Source organism: Saccopteryx bilineata, chromosome 2 (assembly GCF_036850765.1).
Source record: "Saccopteryx bilineata isolate mSacBil1 chromosome 2, mSacBil1_pri_phased_curated, whole genome shotgun sequence".
Lineage (NCBI taxonomy): Eukaryota > Metazoa > Chordata > Mammalia > Chiroptera > Emballonuridae > Saccopteryx > Saccopteryx bilineata.
Genome location: NC_089491.1, coordinates 148,163,707 through 148,179,507, shown reverse-complemented (window position 1 = coordinate 148,179,507; position 15,801 = coordinate 148,163,707). Strand labels below are relative to the sequence as shown.

Here is a 15,801-nt window from a genome sequence, read left to right as displayed (position 1 = left end):
ATTTGTATTCCAAGGTGAGGCACCCAAGCAGAGTGTCTCCTTGTGTTTCCTGGGAAGGCTATACTTTCACCAGTCATACAAATCCCATGGCTTATAATTAATCTCATCAGCCCCCGTCTATGTTACTGGAAAATGTGGGTGTAGTATTTGGAAGAAACAGCACATATCCAAATAGATGGTTGCAATTCTGTATGAATAAAAACTGATGACCCAACTACATCTATCAGGATTTTTTCCAGGCTAACAAGAGAGAGAGAAAAAATAACTGGAAACAGGCAAATTTTACTTGTTTCTGTTTTTATACTTCAATTTCTCATGGGTAAATATAACATCTAGACTGCTGTCCTTTCCAAAGCCTTAAATTTTGAAAAGAATGCAAAGTTGATTACAGTCTGCCCTCTGTTGTGCCAACTGACTCTGCAATGCCGAGAACAGAAACGTTTCCCCCACTGACCTTACATCAATCACTGGACATTGTCAAACTTGACATTTTATTGTCCCTTTCTTAGTGACACACTGTAAATAGAAACATTATTGTTATAAATTGTTCTTTGGAGTTTGACATTGTACAAATTACACTGTGTACTCTATTTTATTAAATGATAAAACTCAGCAGGCTTTCTGTCAGGAGGCCAACCTATGGTACTCTGTTATCCTAAGAAATGAGTGCTATGTTGGCAGGCTAAGCAAAAGGTCTCATCATAACCATTCTGTCAGCAAATAAATCATAAAATCTTTTCTTAGGATGCACATTAAAGCATTTATCCTGATCTTCAACATATATTTTAACACAGAGAGCACTACACAACAGCTCAACATGGGCTGATGCCTGGATTCAGCAAAGAACCAACACATAAACACAACGTCAAGAACTTAGTATGCAAGCAAAAGGGCAGCAGAATGAAAGTAAATTGGTATCAAGTGTTTATCTTGTGGTTAATGGGTATTTAAGCCAAACACAAACATCTGATGTCTGAATACATACGTTCACGGTACCAGGAGAGATATATGGAATATTAAGAATAATAAGGTGGCCTGGCCTGTGGTGGCACAGTGGCTAGAGTGTCAACCTGGAATAATGAGGTTGCCGCTTTGAAACCCCGGGCTTTCCTGGTGAAGGCACATATGAGAAGCAATAAATGAGCAACTAAGGTGAAGAAACTATGAGTTGATATGAGTAGATACTTCTCACTCCCCCCACCCCTCTCTCTGTAAAATCAATAAATAAAATCTTTAAAAAAGGAAAAAAAGGTAATAAGGTTGTCTGCATGGAGCTTACAGTCTAGTTGGGTAAGTACTGGAGAAACACATTAAACACAAAAAAAAGAAGACATTACATGATAAATGACTGATAATCACAATAAATGCTCTAGAACAAGGGTTGGTAAACTATGGCTCCTTTAAAAATAATAATTATAAATCATCTGTAAATGGTTTTATTGGAACACAGATACATTCATTTAAGTGTTGTTCAAAACTGCTTTCATTCTAAAACAGAATTAAGTAGTTGCAGCAGAGACCTTATGGCCCACCAACCCCTAAAACAGTGGTAGTCAACCTGGTCCCTACCGCCCACCAGTGGGCGTTCCAGCTTTTATGGTGGACGTAGCGGAGCAACCAAAGTATAAATAAAAAGATAGATTTATCTATAGTAAGTTGTTTTATGAAGATTTATTCTACCAAACTTAGCGAAAATCTGACATAAAGTACTTGATAAGTAATTATTATTATATGCTTTAACTTGCTGTAACTCTGCTTTATAAATTTTATAAAGTAAAGTTACTTTCCTACTTTATAAATCACCATTACTGTGAAACCGGTGGGCGGTTAGAAAATTTTACTACTAACAGAGATACAAAAGTGGGCGGTAGGTATGAAAAGGTTGACTACCCCTGATTTAGAAGATCAAGCCAACACACAAAGGAGGGTAGAACAAAAGAAGCAAAGAGAAACAGAGGTGAGACCCTGGCACACCTTTCTCTGAATTGCCTTGTCTGTGAACTGCTTCTCACATAATATTGTCAAATGACAAAAATAATACCACTCAGTAACAAGTTTGATGTCTGTTTTTCAAGGGTAAACAATGCATGAATTGAAAGATTACAGTGCCTCACAAGCAGTGGGCAGAGTGATTTGGGGAAGGAGTGAGTTTTATAGAAAGTCAGAAGAGGAAACAGGAAACAAGGAATGACTGCCTAGGAACTTGGGGATTTCTTCATAAAGCTCGCAGGCCCTGTTCTCTATGCTAAGGTAAGCTAGCTAAGCTGAGTTGGAGGATTATGATTGGTGTAAATTGGTTTCCTTGACAGGCGCTTCCCATAAGTAGAGGCTGAATTTGGCTAGATTGATGACATGGGCAGGGCATTGGAAAACCCCATTTTGTTAGTCCTCATATAATACAAATTAACTTTATCAATAACATAACTTTTCTATTCTTCTCCAGTCAATTTGCATCAGTGTTCTGTAGCTACCAGTCAAAGGCTTATACAGCAAAACCCAAAACTTGATATTAGGCCACAAATGGGTGAAAAAAGAAAATTTGCTAAAGCACTTATGGGAGGAGACAACTACACAATTAAAAATACAATATTTAAAAGCTAGGGAAAAAGCCTAGAATAGAGGATTATGTGAAGTTTAACAAAGGGGCAAATTAGAAATGAAGAAATATACGGTTTACCGGAAAGTTCTGTCCATTTTTGGAATAAAACAAAATACAAATTTTTCTTACCGTCAATAAACTTTATTAAATAATATAATTGCCATTATTATTAATGATTTCTTGCCAGCATGAGGGCAATTTGTATATCCCATTTTTGAAAAATGTTTTATCTTTTGATGCGAAAAATTGAACCAGTGCTTGTTTGATATCTTCTTCAGTTTTGAATTTTTCGCCCTTCAAAAAATTTTGTAAGGACAAAAACAAGTGATAGTTGGATGGTGCTAAGTCCGGAGAATATGGTGGATGCGACAGAATCTCCCAGCCTAGTTCTGCAATTTTTTGACGAGTCCCCAAAGCAGCATGTGGCCTGGCATTATCATGATGCAGTATGATGTTCTTCCTATTGAACATCGCCGGCCTCTTTTCTTGGACTGCTGTCTTTAAATTATCCAGTTGCTGACAATACTTTGCCGAATTGAGCTTTTCCTTCGGTTTTAAAAGCTCATAATGTATTGGTCCTCGAATGTCCCACCATATACACAATATTCTCTTATTCAGAGTCAAATTTGGTTTAGAGGTGGAAGGGCTAGGTTTTCCGGGTTCACAATATGCCCTTTCCTTACAATGTTTTTATAGATAATCCACTTTTCATCCCCAGTTATCACCCGGTTCAAGAAGGGCTCGATTTTGTTCCGAGCAAGCAGAGATGTGCATATGACAACTCGATCATCCAAATTCTTCTGACTTAATTCATGTGGCACCCATCTTCAATATTTTCACACCAATCCTATCTTCCGAATATGGTCCGAAATGGTTTGCTGAGCTGAATTAAGCCTTTCTGCGATCTCCGATGTTGTCAGAAAAGGATCTTATTCCAACATGGTCTTAACAACATCGTCATTGATCAAAGATGGTAGCCCAGAACGTGGCTTATCAGAAAGGTTGAAATCACCTGTTTCAAATTTTTCGAACCATCTTCTGCATGTCCTATCAGAAACTGTACCTTCACCAAACACTTTCAATAAATTTCTACATGCTTCTGTAGCATTTCTTCCTTGTTGAAATTCGTAAAAATTACAGTGGCGTAAATGAACTTTATCAGTAGCCATGGGTACACTATCGCTTCACACATAAGACTAACGTGAATCAACTTTGTTTTAGTTAACTTGCTACATCAGTATGTATACATTAAGTGATAAAAATAGAGAGGCACACATGCACCAAATAAACGTGCTTACGTGTCAAAACTTGTTGTGATAGAAACGAACAGAACTTTCCGGTAGACCTAAAATTTCTATACAAACACACACACACACACACATGTATTATGTATGTGCTTGCATGTGTATGTATGTATATATTTACACACACACTCAAATGAATATGAGCTAAATATTCTTTAATATTGGACTTACTTTCTTCTGTACCAGTGAGCAGTTAGCATGCAGGTATCCCTCTGCTGTATAAGAGAAATTCTAAAATTCACCTGTGCCCCATTTTTTTGCATGTGCCTTTGAATTTCAAAGAGAGGCAGGATATACCACAACACATCATACTAGGAAGGCAGCATGCATCATGGCCATAGTGTATAAACAAGAGATAAATACTCTAATCTTAGACTGATGTGAATAATCTATATGGTCATATAAAAACAAAAACTACAGCAAAAATAATAACTAACACCTATATGGAGCTTACTATGGGCTAGGCAAAGTTTCTACTGCAACCAATGAATCCACTTCACTAACCAAAATCATTCAGATGCTGAGTAGCAATGCCAAGATTTAAAGCAGGTGGTCTTTTTCCAGAGTCCAGCTTTTTAATCAATATGTTATACTGTTCCTTCCCTGACTCCCAATTTTCTCATCTGTAAAATGAGAATTCTTCATCAGAGGAGCAATAAATTAAAGAATTTGGATAAAATACCAGCACTTAGTACTAACCAAAGATTAGAAGACACAATAGCCTTTTCCAGAAACTTCAAATTGATGAACATATTTATCAATATTGTCATCTTACTTACAAATAATATTAACATTCCTACAGGCTAATAAGATAATACAGAAATAAAATCGTCTATCTATACTCCTATGTGGCCCTGGTCAACTGGCTTGGCGGTAGAATGTTGACCCGGCGTGTGGAAGTCCCGGGTTCGATTCCTGGCCTGGGCGCACAGAAGAAGCACCTATCGGCTTCTCCACCCTTCCCCTCTCTTTCTTCTCTATCTCTCTCTTCCCCTCCTGCAGCCAAGGCCCCACTGGAGCAAAGTTGGCCCGGGAGCTGAGGATGGCTCCAGGGCTTCCACTTCAGGCTCTAGAATGGCTGCAGCTGCAACAAAGCAATACCCCAGATGCTCAGAGCATCATGCCCTGGTGGGCAGACCAGATGGATCCCGGTCAGGCACATGCAAGAGTCTGTTTGACAGCTTCCCTGCTTCTAGCTTCAAATAAATATATATATCTATAGATATCTATAGATATATATATATACTCCTATGTGTCTGAAATATAGTCAACAAATAACAAAAAATTCAGCTGCTTCACTGTAGATATCCTTTCAGAAACCATTGGTAAGAGTAATATTTTTCTGTACAGTTAATCTTTATAGACAAAGAATCATTCCTTCTTTTGCATTTCTTAACGATCTTATACTTTATAGAATAAAATTAAAGACCCTATCTAATATACTCAACACTTTATTATCTCTTTAATACTTAAAACAGTAATTATTCATGCAAACATACCAAACATAAATAAATCACTACTGATATTATGTTATTATATCTATCATGTGGCATAAAGGAGAACATCTAAAAGACTAAACGTTGTCCTTGGCTGTTTTTCTCAGTGGTAGAGCATCAGCCTGGTGTGTGAATGTCCAGGGTTCGATTCCCAGTCAGGACATTTGGAGAAGTGACCATCTGCTTCTCCACCCCTCCTCGCTTCTCTTTCTCTCCTCCCCTCCTGCAGCCATGGATCGACTGGTCTGAGTGCATCAGCCCCAAGTGCTGAGGATAGCTCCATGAAGCCTCCACCTTAGGTGCTAAAAATAGCTCAGTTGTAAGCATAGACCCAGATTGGAAGAGCTTCAGCCCCAAACAAGAGTTGCCAGGTGGATCCCAGTCAGGGCACATGCGGATGTCTGTCTATCTCACCTGTTCTCACTTGGAAAAGAATAAAAAAAAAGTGTGATTCCAGGATTGCTGTGGAGTAGGTGGAAGCTACACTTACCTCCTCCCAGCATCAATCCAGATTTAAAGCTAAATTATAGTGCATTCAACCTGAAAAACCAACTGAAAGACAACTAAACAGAAGTATTGTGACCAATGATTTACAGAGAAGCCACCAAGAGACTGGTAAGAAGGGTGGAGACACAGAGAGGGCTGGCCCCTGCACCCATGTACAGCAGTTGAGAAATCAGAGGGATATCTCAGCTGTAAAAGTATACACTGAAGAATACACAAGGGCTGAGAAAAAGAGCCAGCATAGCATTAGGCAATGAAAATCAGTAGGGACTCTGTCCACCTGGAAGAGGAGAGTCTGCTAGAAACCCAGGTGCTCTCCTGAAGGGCCAATGCATAGGATCTTACTCTTGGACACTTACACAAGGCTCCATTAGAGGAAAGGTGACTCAGATCATATGGAAGTCATAAGAAGAAGATATGGGTGATGTGGCCCTGAGGCGAGATCTGGAAGGTCAGTCACTAAGTTCCCTGTCCTGAGTCCCTATCCCACACCACCCTCAAATGCCAAGTTCCCAGGTTGAGCACTTCCTACAGCACCAGCCTGGGGGGTACACTAAGCCAGACCTCCAACTCTGGTGACCACCCTGTGAAGCTCAAGTCTTGCAGAAAGGTCTTTTGGCTTCACCCAACAAGATGTTTGGTATGCTCTTTATCTGGAGAATAAAGATACATGGACTGAAAGAGAAGGTTTGGAAAGGATGTTTCATACAAATAAGAACAAAAAAGGTGGGGTGGCAATACTATGTCAGACATAATAGACTTCAAAGTAGAGGCCATAACAAAAGACAAAGTAGTACATTACATAATACTAAAGAAATCAATACAGCAAGAGGATATAACCTTGTGAATATACATACCCCTAAAATAGAAAGAAAATTTTAGTGGACATAAAGGGAGACATGGCAGTAATACAGTCATAGAAAGGGAGTTTAAGACTCCATTGACATCAATGGATAGCTCTTCCAGACCAAAAATAAAAATTTTAAAAAATCAACAAAACAACGGGGCCTTAAATGACATACTGGAACAGATGAATTTAATTTATATTCACAGAACATTATATCTGACAATGCAGAATATACATTTGTTTCAAGTGCACGTGGAACATTTTCTGGGATAGACCACATGTTAGGACACAAAACAAATCTTAATAAATTCAAGAAGATTGAAATCATATGAAGCATCTTCTCTGAATACAATAGTATGAAACTTAATATCAATTACAATAAAAAAATTGAAAAACAAGCACACGGAGGCTCAATAACATTTTACTAATCAATTAATAAATTAACAATAAGGTCAAGAAAGAAATAAAAAGTTCCTTTGAGACAAACAATAATGAACACACAAGAAGTAAAAGCAGTCCTGAGAGGAAAGTTCATAGCATTACAGGCCTACCTCAAAAAGCAAGAAAAACCTCGAACAAACAATCTAACCCTACACTTAAGACTAGAAATATAATCATAAACAAAGCCCAAAGTAGAAAGAAGGAAATAATAACAGAGCAGTGATAAGTCACTGAGACTTAAAAAAAAAGCATTCCATGGCCAATGAAACCAAGAACTGGTTCTTTGAAAAGATAAACATGACACCACAGAAATACAAAGGATTGTAAGAAAATATTATGAACTATTATATGCCAAGAAATTGGACAACCTGGGCCAAATGGGTAAATTCCTAGAAACATACAATCTTCCAAAACTGAATCAGAAAGAATCAGAGAATCTCAATAGACCAATTGCAACTAATGAAATCAAAGCAGGAATCAAAAACTTCCCAGCACACCCAAGTCCTGGACAGGATGGCTTCACTAGTGAATTTTACTAAACATTCAAGAAAAAACTAACAGCTATCCTTCACAAACTATTACAAAAAATTCAAGAGGAGGGAAGATTCCCAGGCTCATTTTATGATGCCAATATTATCCAAATTCCTAAAAAGACATAACACAGAAAAAAATATATATATAGGCCAATATCCCTGATGAATGTAGATACTAAATTCCTACAAAATATTAGCAAACTGAATCAAAAAATATATTAAAAAGATGAGCAAGTGGGATGTATTTCTGGGATGCAAGGTAGGTAAAATATCCACATATCAATTAACATGACACACATATAAACAAAATAAAGAAAAACAACCACATGATCATATCAAAAAATGCCAGTAAAAACTTTTGATAAAACCTGGCACCCATTTATGTTAAAAACTCTCAGCAAAGTGGGAATAAAGGATTATATCTCAACATGATAAAGGCCATATATGACAAACCCACAGCCAATATCACATTCAGTAAGCAAACTACAAGGTTTTCCTGTAAGATCAGAAATAAGACAGAGATGTTTACTTTCACCACTCTTATTCAACATCATACTAGAAGTTCTAACCACAACAATCAGACAAAAAATAAATAATGGCATTCAAATTGAAAAGGAAAAAGTGAAAACTGTTCTAATTTGCAGGTGATATGATACGGTATATAGAAACCCCTAAAAATTCCACCCCAAAAATGACTAGATCTGATAAATCAGTAAATTAGCAGAACACAAAATTAATATTCAGAGATTAGTGGCATTTTAATACACCATTAATGAACTATCAGAAAGAGAAACTAAAAAAACTATCCCATTTACAATTGCAACAAAAAAATTAAGTACCTAGGAATAAATTTAATTAAGGAGGAAAAAGCTATTGTACTCAAAATAATAGGATACTGAAGAAAGAAAGTGAGGAGGAGGCAAATAAATGGCAATATATACCATGTTCTTGGATAGGAAGCATTAACATTATTAAAACTAAGTGAAATAAGCCAGTCAGAGAAAGAAAAGTATCATATGATTTCACTTAAATGTGGAATCTAATGAACAAAATAAACTAACAAATAAAATAAAAACTGACTCATAGATACAAAGAACAGACTTTGGAAGGGTGAAAAAGGTAAAGGGATTAAGCAAAAGAAAACACAGACACAGACAGACAATAGCGTGGTGCTTGCTAGACGGGGGGTAGAAGAGAGGACGGGGGAACCAATGTGATGGAAGAAGACTTGAATTTGTGTGATGAACACACAGTATGATACACAAAACAATATGTTATACAATTATACACTTGAAACCATATGTATGCTTTTATTGACCGATGTCACCCTAATGAAGTCAATAAGAAATGTTTAAAAATAGAATAATGACAAGAACAGTATTTCAGAAGATGCTATCCAATGGGAAAATAAATACATAAACAGAGTAAACCCATTAAAAAATAAAAATACTGAATGTTGAGAAGTGCTTAGTTTCCATGGCATTATAATTAAATAGAGCTTAATTTGTTCTTTGAATAGTGTTAGAAACATCCAGGTAGCTTTGGTTTATCCAAACCAAATTCTGAAACTTGAACAGCATAAAAGCAATGAAAAGATCTTTCCACTAACCAAATTAAAATGGTTAGAATTTAAGATCAGCTTTCCAAATTAAGTATTTAAGCCATAGAGTTAAACGCCAAAGAAGAAATATTAAGGCTAGCAGAGAAAAATTGAAAAAAAAATTAATATCGCTCCACTTTATGGGCCTTGCATTATGGTAAATTTGCACACATTCATAAATAATTTACAGACTATGAAAGGCAAAACAGTTCTGATAGAAACAGATCTCAGCATTAAATTAATATCATTCATGTCACATTAACCTTGCATGAAGAAATCAGTCCTCTTAACAAAAAGATGACTTCAAAAGGACTACCTCTGATATTTTGTTAGCATTGACAGGGGTTTGAATCAATGACTGATAGGTAATAAACCTCTTAACACTGCCTGTTACTTTATTTAGTTCAGTTTCTCCCAACAGGTTTGGCTAAAGGCAAACGGCAAAAGAAATTTCCCTGGAGGATTAGGTACAGCCAGAGCTACTGTAAAGGTGAGAAGATGAATAATGCATTATCAGCTCCTTTAAAAAAATTTTATCACATACATTGTATTCAATTTTTTTTTTTTTTTTTTTTGTATTTTTCTGAAGCTGGAAACCAGGAGGCAGTCAGACAGACTCCCGCATGCGCCCGACCGGGATCCACCCGGCACACCCACCAGGGGGCGATGCTCTGCCCATCCAGGGTGTCACTCTGTTGCGACCAGAGCCACTCTAGCACCTGGGGCAGAGGCCAAGGAGCCATCCCCAGCGCCCGGGCCATCTTTTGTTCCAATGGAGCCTCGGCTGCGGGAGGGGAAGAGAGAGACAGAGAGGAGCGAGAGGGGGAGGGATGGAGAAGCAGATGGGTGCCTCTCCTGTGTGCCCTGGCCGGGAATCGAACCTGGGACTTCCGCATGCCAGGCCAATGCTCTACCACTGAGCCAACTGGCCAGGGCCTCAATATTTTTTTTCAATGCTATCTCCACTTCCCTCTGTATTTCTTAAGTATATTGATATTTGGGGGGAAACATAAATTTGTCATTGCCCTATTATTTTTGATGATTCTATTTTAATATACTTTGGGCCATGTTTCTTTCTTTCTAGCTTTTCCCAGACAGGACATGTGTAGCACACTTCAAAAATTACTGAGGTATAGCCCTGGCCGGTTGGCTCAGCGGTAGAGCGTCGGCCTAGCGTGCGGAGGACCCGGGTTCGATTCCGGCCAGGGCACACAGGAAAAGCGCCCATTTGCTTCTCCACCCCTCCGCCGTGCTTTCCCTCTCTGTCTCTCTCTTCCCCTCCCGCAGCCGAGGCTCCGTTGGAGCAAAGATGGCCCGGGCGCTGGGGATGGCTCTGTGGCCTCTGCCCCAGGCGCTAGAGTGGCTCTGGTCGCAACATGGCGACGCCCAGGATGGGCAGAGCATCGCCCCCTGGTGGGCAGAGCGTCGCCCCTGGTGGGCGTGCCGGGTGGATCCCGGTCGGGCGCATGCGGGAGTCTGTCTGGCTGTCTCTCCCTGTTTCCAGCTTCAGAAAAATGAAAAAAAAAAAAAAAATTACTGAGGTATATCAGGTGGCCCTTCTTGCTCACATGTTATTTCTTTTAATACGTCCATTCCCCATAGAGGAAACTATTTAGTCACCTCCTCAGAAAGAGAACAAAAGAATTAATGGCATTTGGGCACATTACATGTGTTTCCAGGATGATATTATGTTTTGCTACCAAGAGCTTGCGACGTGCCCGTGGGAGCAGGAGAAAAGAGGAAACTAGTGACGGCATTCATAGAACCCCTGCAGACGGTGGTGGGAGAAGGGGACAGGTGACACTGTCATCAGAATGTAGTTCTACAGAAAGGCAAACTGATGCCGAGAAAGAGAAATGACCACAACATAGGAAGCATGACCTTGCACAGTATGGAAAACCTATCGCTTGCACAAACATGGCACAGGAATGATGGCAAATATTCTCAAGCAACAAGATTATTAGCACAAAAGGGGGAAAGAAATAAGGTAAGCCATGAAAACCAGCAGGAAACTAAAAGAAAGAGAAAAATGAGAACTTATAGAGTGGATTCCGAATACATATAACAAATTTTGTGTAAATTAAAGAAAAGTCCCCCTCTCTACAAGAGGGTGGAATTGGAAAGGTAACATCCTTCAAAGGGAAAGAAAGTCAAAGGAAATTAGGTTTTTCTTTCACATTTTTTAAAACTAAAATAGGTCTCACAAACGTGTGTTGTTAAGGGTCAAATGAAAAGGGAGGTATGTTTCTTCACGGTCTCTGGAGCAGATGGTGCTCAGAGGAGCCCAGCACCACCTAGCACAGCACATAGATAATAAGAGGCAGTTTTATCAAAATTTCATGTTAGGACACATTATTTTGAAACATTTTTAAGAAGGTAGATATTTCCTAATACGTTCACGATGGAGAGAGAATGCACTGACAGGAAACAAGAAGTTTTAGGGGTTCATATGACTTATGTTGCATAACACAAGCAAAATCAAGCAACACTGGAATTCATCCATTCTATTGTATCAACAGGTGTGCAATACCAAGGCTAAACTGCACTGAGAGAAGTTAAGAGTTGTCAGAAACCTGCGCTACTAGAAAAGTCACTACATTCAGGTGAGTATCACTCATGGAAAAGGCCTCCTCTTTTTTTTTCTCAGGGAATACTGTTCCAGGCACCAATAATAAACGGCCAAAAGTAACAGGGATGACCAAAGCTTTCAGGCAAGACTATTCTTTGTATTATGTTTCTATATACCCAGGCATTGATATAGCTACATCTAGAGAGAAAAGGCTTGAAACAAGCTTTAAAATATTTTCATCCAAAAAATAAAAATAACAGATTATCCACCACTAGGATTAGAGCCCAGCATCTTTTTTTTTTCCGCATTTTTCTGAAGCTGGAAACAGGGAGAGACAGACAGACTCCCATATGCGCCCGACCGGGATCCACCCGGCGCGCCCACCAGGGGCAACGCTCTGCCCACCAGGGGGCGATGCTCTGCCCATCCTGGGCGTCGCCATGTTGCGACGAGAGCCACTCTAGCGCCCGAGGCAGAGGCCACAGAGCCATCCCCAGCGCCCGGGCCATCTTTGCTCCAATGGAGCCTTGGCTGCGGGAGGGGAAGAGAGAGACAGAGAGGAAGGCGCGGCGGAGGGGTGGAGAAGCAAATGGGCGCTTCTCCTGTGTGCCCTGGCCGGGAATCGAACCCGGGTACTCCGCACGCTAGGCCGACGCTCTACCACTGAGCCAACTGGCCAGGGCTAGAGCCCAGCATCTTTAAGTCTACTACAGTTCGAGAACTGGGCTGCTTTGGGTTTTATACAAACAACTAGAGTAATCTTCAGTCAATGTAAGTAGGATTATGTCATCTTCTGCTTTCACTTTCCATTGGTTTTCCTTGTTTTTAAAATCCAAACTCTGTGGAAGACAGGCTGCAAACTGAAAAAGTCCTCATAGCCTAGGGCAGGGGTCCCCAAACTTTTTACACAGGGGGCCAGTTTACTGTCCCTCAGACCGTTGGAGGGCCGGACTATAAAAAAAATCTATGAACAAATCCCCATGCACACTGCACATATCTTATTTTAAAGTAAAAAAAAACAAAACGGGAATAAATACAATATTTAAAATAAAGAACAAGTAAATTTAAATCAACAAACTGACCAGTATTTCAATGGGAACTATGGTCCTGCTTTTGGCTAATGAGATGGTCAATGTCCAGATCCATATTTGTCACTGCTAGCCCTAACAAGTGATAGGACGCGCTTCTGGAGCCATGACACATACGTCCCACGTCACCGGAAGTAGTACTGTAGTACTGTACGTGAGCGACACCGTACTTTACTCCTCTCACTGACCACCAATGAAAGAGGTGCCCCTTCCGGAAGTGTGGCGGGCCTGATAAATGGTCTCAGGGGGCCGCATGTGGCCCGCAGGCCGTAGTTTGGGGACCCCTGGCCTAGGGCTTAGTTTAAGACTAAGTACTTCCCCACACTCTTGCATGGTAGGGGGTGGTGCACTCTTCAGAGGATTCCCCTTTAAACCTTAGATATGGCTTTGTATCAGAAACTTCCTTGTTTTACAAATGGCTTTTGTTCTCTGCAGTATATAATAAAGCTGGCCAGGTTACTTGCAGGAGTTGAGTATGTGGCTCCCCTTTCCCCCTTCCCTCCCCCCCCATTCCCTTCCTGCTCCCTTTCCCCTCTCCTTTCCAAGGCAATCACAGCTTCAGCTTTCACATTCTTCACTTTTCAGGTGGGGAAGACAAAGCCCAGAGAGGTTGGGAACCACAAAAGACCTTCTGCTTTTTTCCAGTGGTCAGCACACTGCCGGTGGCAAACCCCATGCGGCTCTTTGGCCCCTTGAGTGTGGCTCTATCAGAAAACACCACGTGCAGGCTCACAGGTGCGCTGGGCGTGGGTCGGTCAGGTGACTGGGAGAGGCCCCTCAGAGACAGGCAGCAGGATATGCAGTGCTGGGGAGCCAGTTGAGTGACCATGTGGCTCACCAGCCCCGGTTTGCCGGTTTGCCGACCACTGCAGGGAAAGAAGCAGAAGGTACTTCGTGGTTCCCAACCTCTCTGGGCCTTGTATTCTGCACCTGAAAAATGAAGAATGTGAAATCTGAGGCTGTGATTGCCTTGGAAAGGAGAGGGGAAAGGGGAAGAGAAAGGGGAAATGGAAGAAGGGGAAAGGGGGAAGGGGGGAGGGGAAAGGGGGGAAGGGGGAAAGGGGGAAAGGGGGAAGGGGAGCCACATGCTCACTCAACTCCTGCAGGAATGGGGTGCACCTCCCTGTGTGCCCGCAGGTGGTGTTTTGTGGAAAAGCCACACTCAAGGAGCCAGAGAGCCTTCAGTAAATATCAGCTGGTGTTACAATGGCTTGCTGGCTGCTAGTTTTCAATTGCTGGTTTAGACCTTTAAATGTCATGGTAAGGGGTTTGTCTCATATATTGTATATATATATTTTTTTGTCCCATATATTTTTAATAAAGTTTTTGTTAAATTTCCTAATAAATTAATATTTCTAATAAATAAATTTTGGTTTAATGCTATTCTCTTTCCATGGAATCCCTAGGCCACATTCCTCTCTTCCAAAATCCTTCTAGCATTGGATAGCATTTTCCTCGGGGAGGAAAGGTTGAATCCATACCCCACACCATATGTAAAGATAATCTCCAAATGTATTTTAATATTAAAATGACACCAAGAGAAAAATTAACAGAATATTTGTCAGACCTCACTTAGGAAAGGACATTTTAAGAATTCATAAAGGAACAATGAGATACCATTTTATTTCTATGGATCTAATAAAATTTTAAATGATAATATGCATGCTAGTGAAGAAATATGGTAACAAAGCTGGTATGACTAGACACAATTTGGTAGTTTGTCCTTTTTGCCCTCCCAAATATTTACCATAAAGAAATACTCCCATATTTAAAGGTGTAACACCTTTAAGAGGCAGTCTCCTTATGTTTCTGTTCTCTAAATGGAAATGTTGAAATCTCTAAAGTCTCTTCTTCCAGACTCTGTAGTCAGTTGGAAGCCAAGTATTGCATTATGAAAGTTATTCTTTTTCTTTTATTTTTCTGTCACCCCAACTTTGGTTTAAGTTTCATTAATTTTTACCTAGACTGCTGAATAAATTTTCTAAAAATAAAATCCAGTCTTTACCATGGGCTAATAATATATTACAAGATTTCCAAAATTACCACTGTTATTAGAGTTAATACAATTAGAGGTATATTGGAAAGGAGACAAAATAATCGCTATTTATGGAAGATATAAATGACTACCTGGAGAAAAAAGACTCCCCAAGAAACTATTTGACCCAATAATTGACTTATAAAATGAGAAGATGAAAATCAATTCTTTCCTTTCCTAAAACATTTACTGTCTTTAACAAAAAGGTTTTTGCTGAACCCTTCCCTGTAGGGTAGAGGAAGAAGAGATGGCCAAGTAGGTCTGGTAAAGAAGGGTTCAAAGAATGGGTCGAAATCAACAAAGGAAGGAAATGAAGGCAAAGGAATCAAAGCTGAGGGGCCACATGAACAGAAACGCAAAGGTGGGGAACTGTGGGTGGGCAGCGCACAGGCCCACCTGGGAAGGAGGTGCGTGCAAGTGTTCGCCACAGTGGAGACCACGTGGAAATGGTGGTTTGAGTTGGGCATAGAGCAACAAGGCACCCAAATGCCAAGTGAGGAAACATGGACTTTCTCTTCACAGTCAAAAGAGCTTTGTAGTGATGGTTATGATTTCGTTTGTTTAGCTTTGTTTTCATCAGGTAAGTAAAAGAAAGCAGTCATTTTATTCTACCAAACTCTATCAGTTTACTGCAGAGCAAAGAAAATAGTCAAAGGACTTTTTATACCACCTCTATAAATTCATCCTTCCTTTTCACTGATTTCACAGAAAATTTCAGTTTTATATACAGTGTCTTTCCCAGCATATACCGTGTCCATTACACCTGTGACCCATATTTCTTCATG

At 40.0% G+C, this 15,801-nt stretch overlaps 1 protein-coding gene and 1 pseudogene across 5 annotated transcripts in view; one reads left to right on the top strand and one right to left on the bottom strand.

Moving 5' to 3' along the window:
* Positions 1 to 15,801, bottom strand: part of TMEM117 (transmembrane protein 117) — a 535,376-nt gene that overhangs the window by 267,281 nt on the left and 252,294 nt on the right. The window lies entirely within an intron of this gene.
* LOC136323738 (GTP-binding nuclear protein Ran-like) overlaps positions 13,809 to 15,801 on the top strand; it is a 28,227-nt pseudogene continuing 26,234 nt past the window's right edge.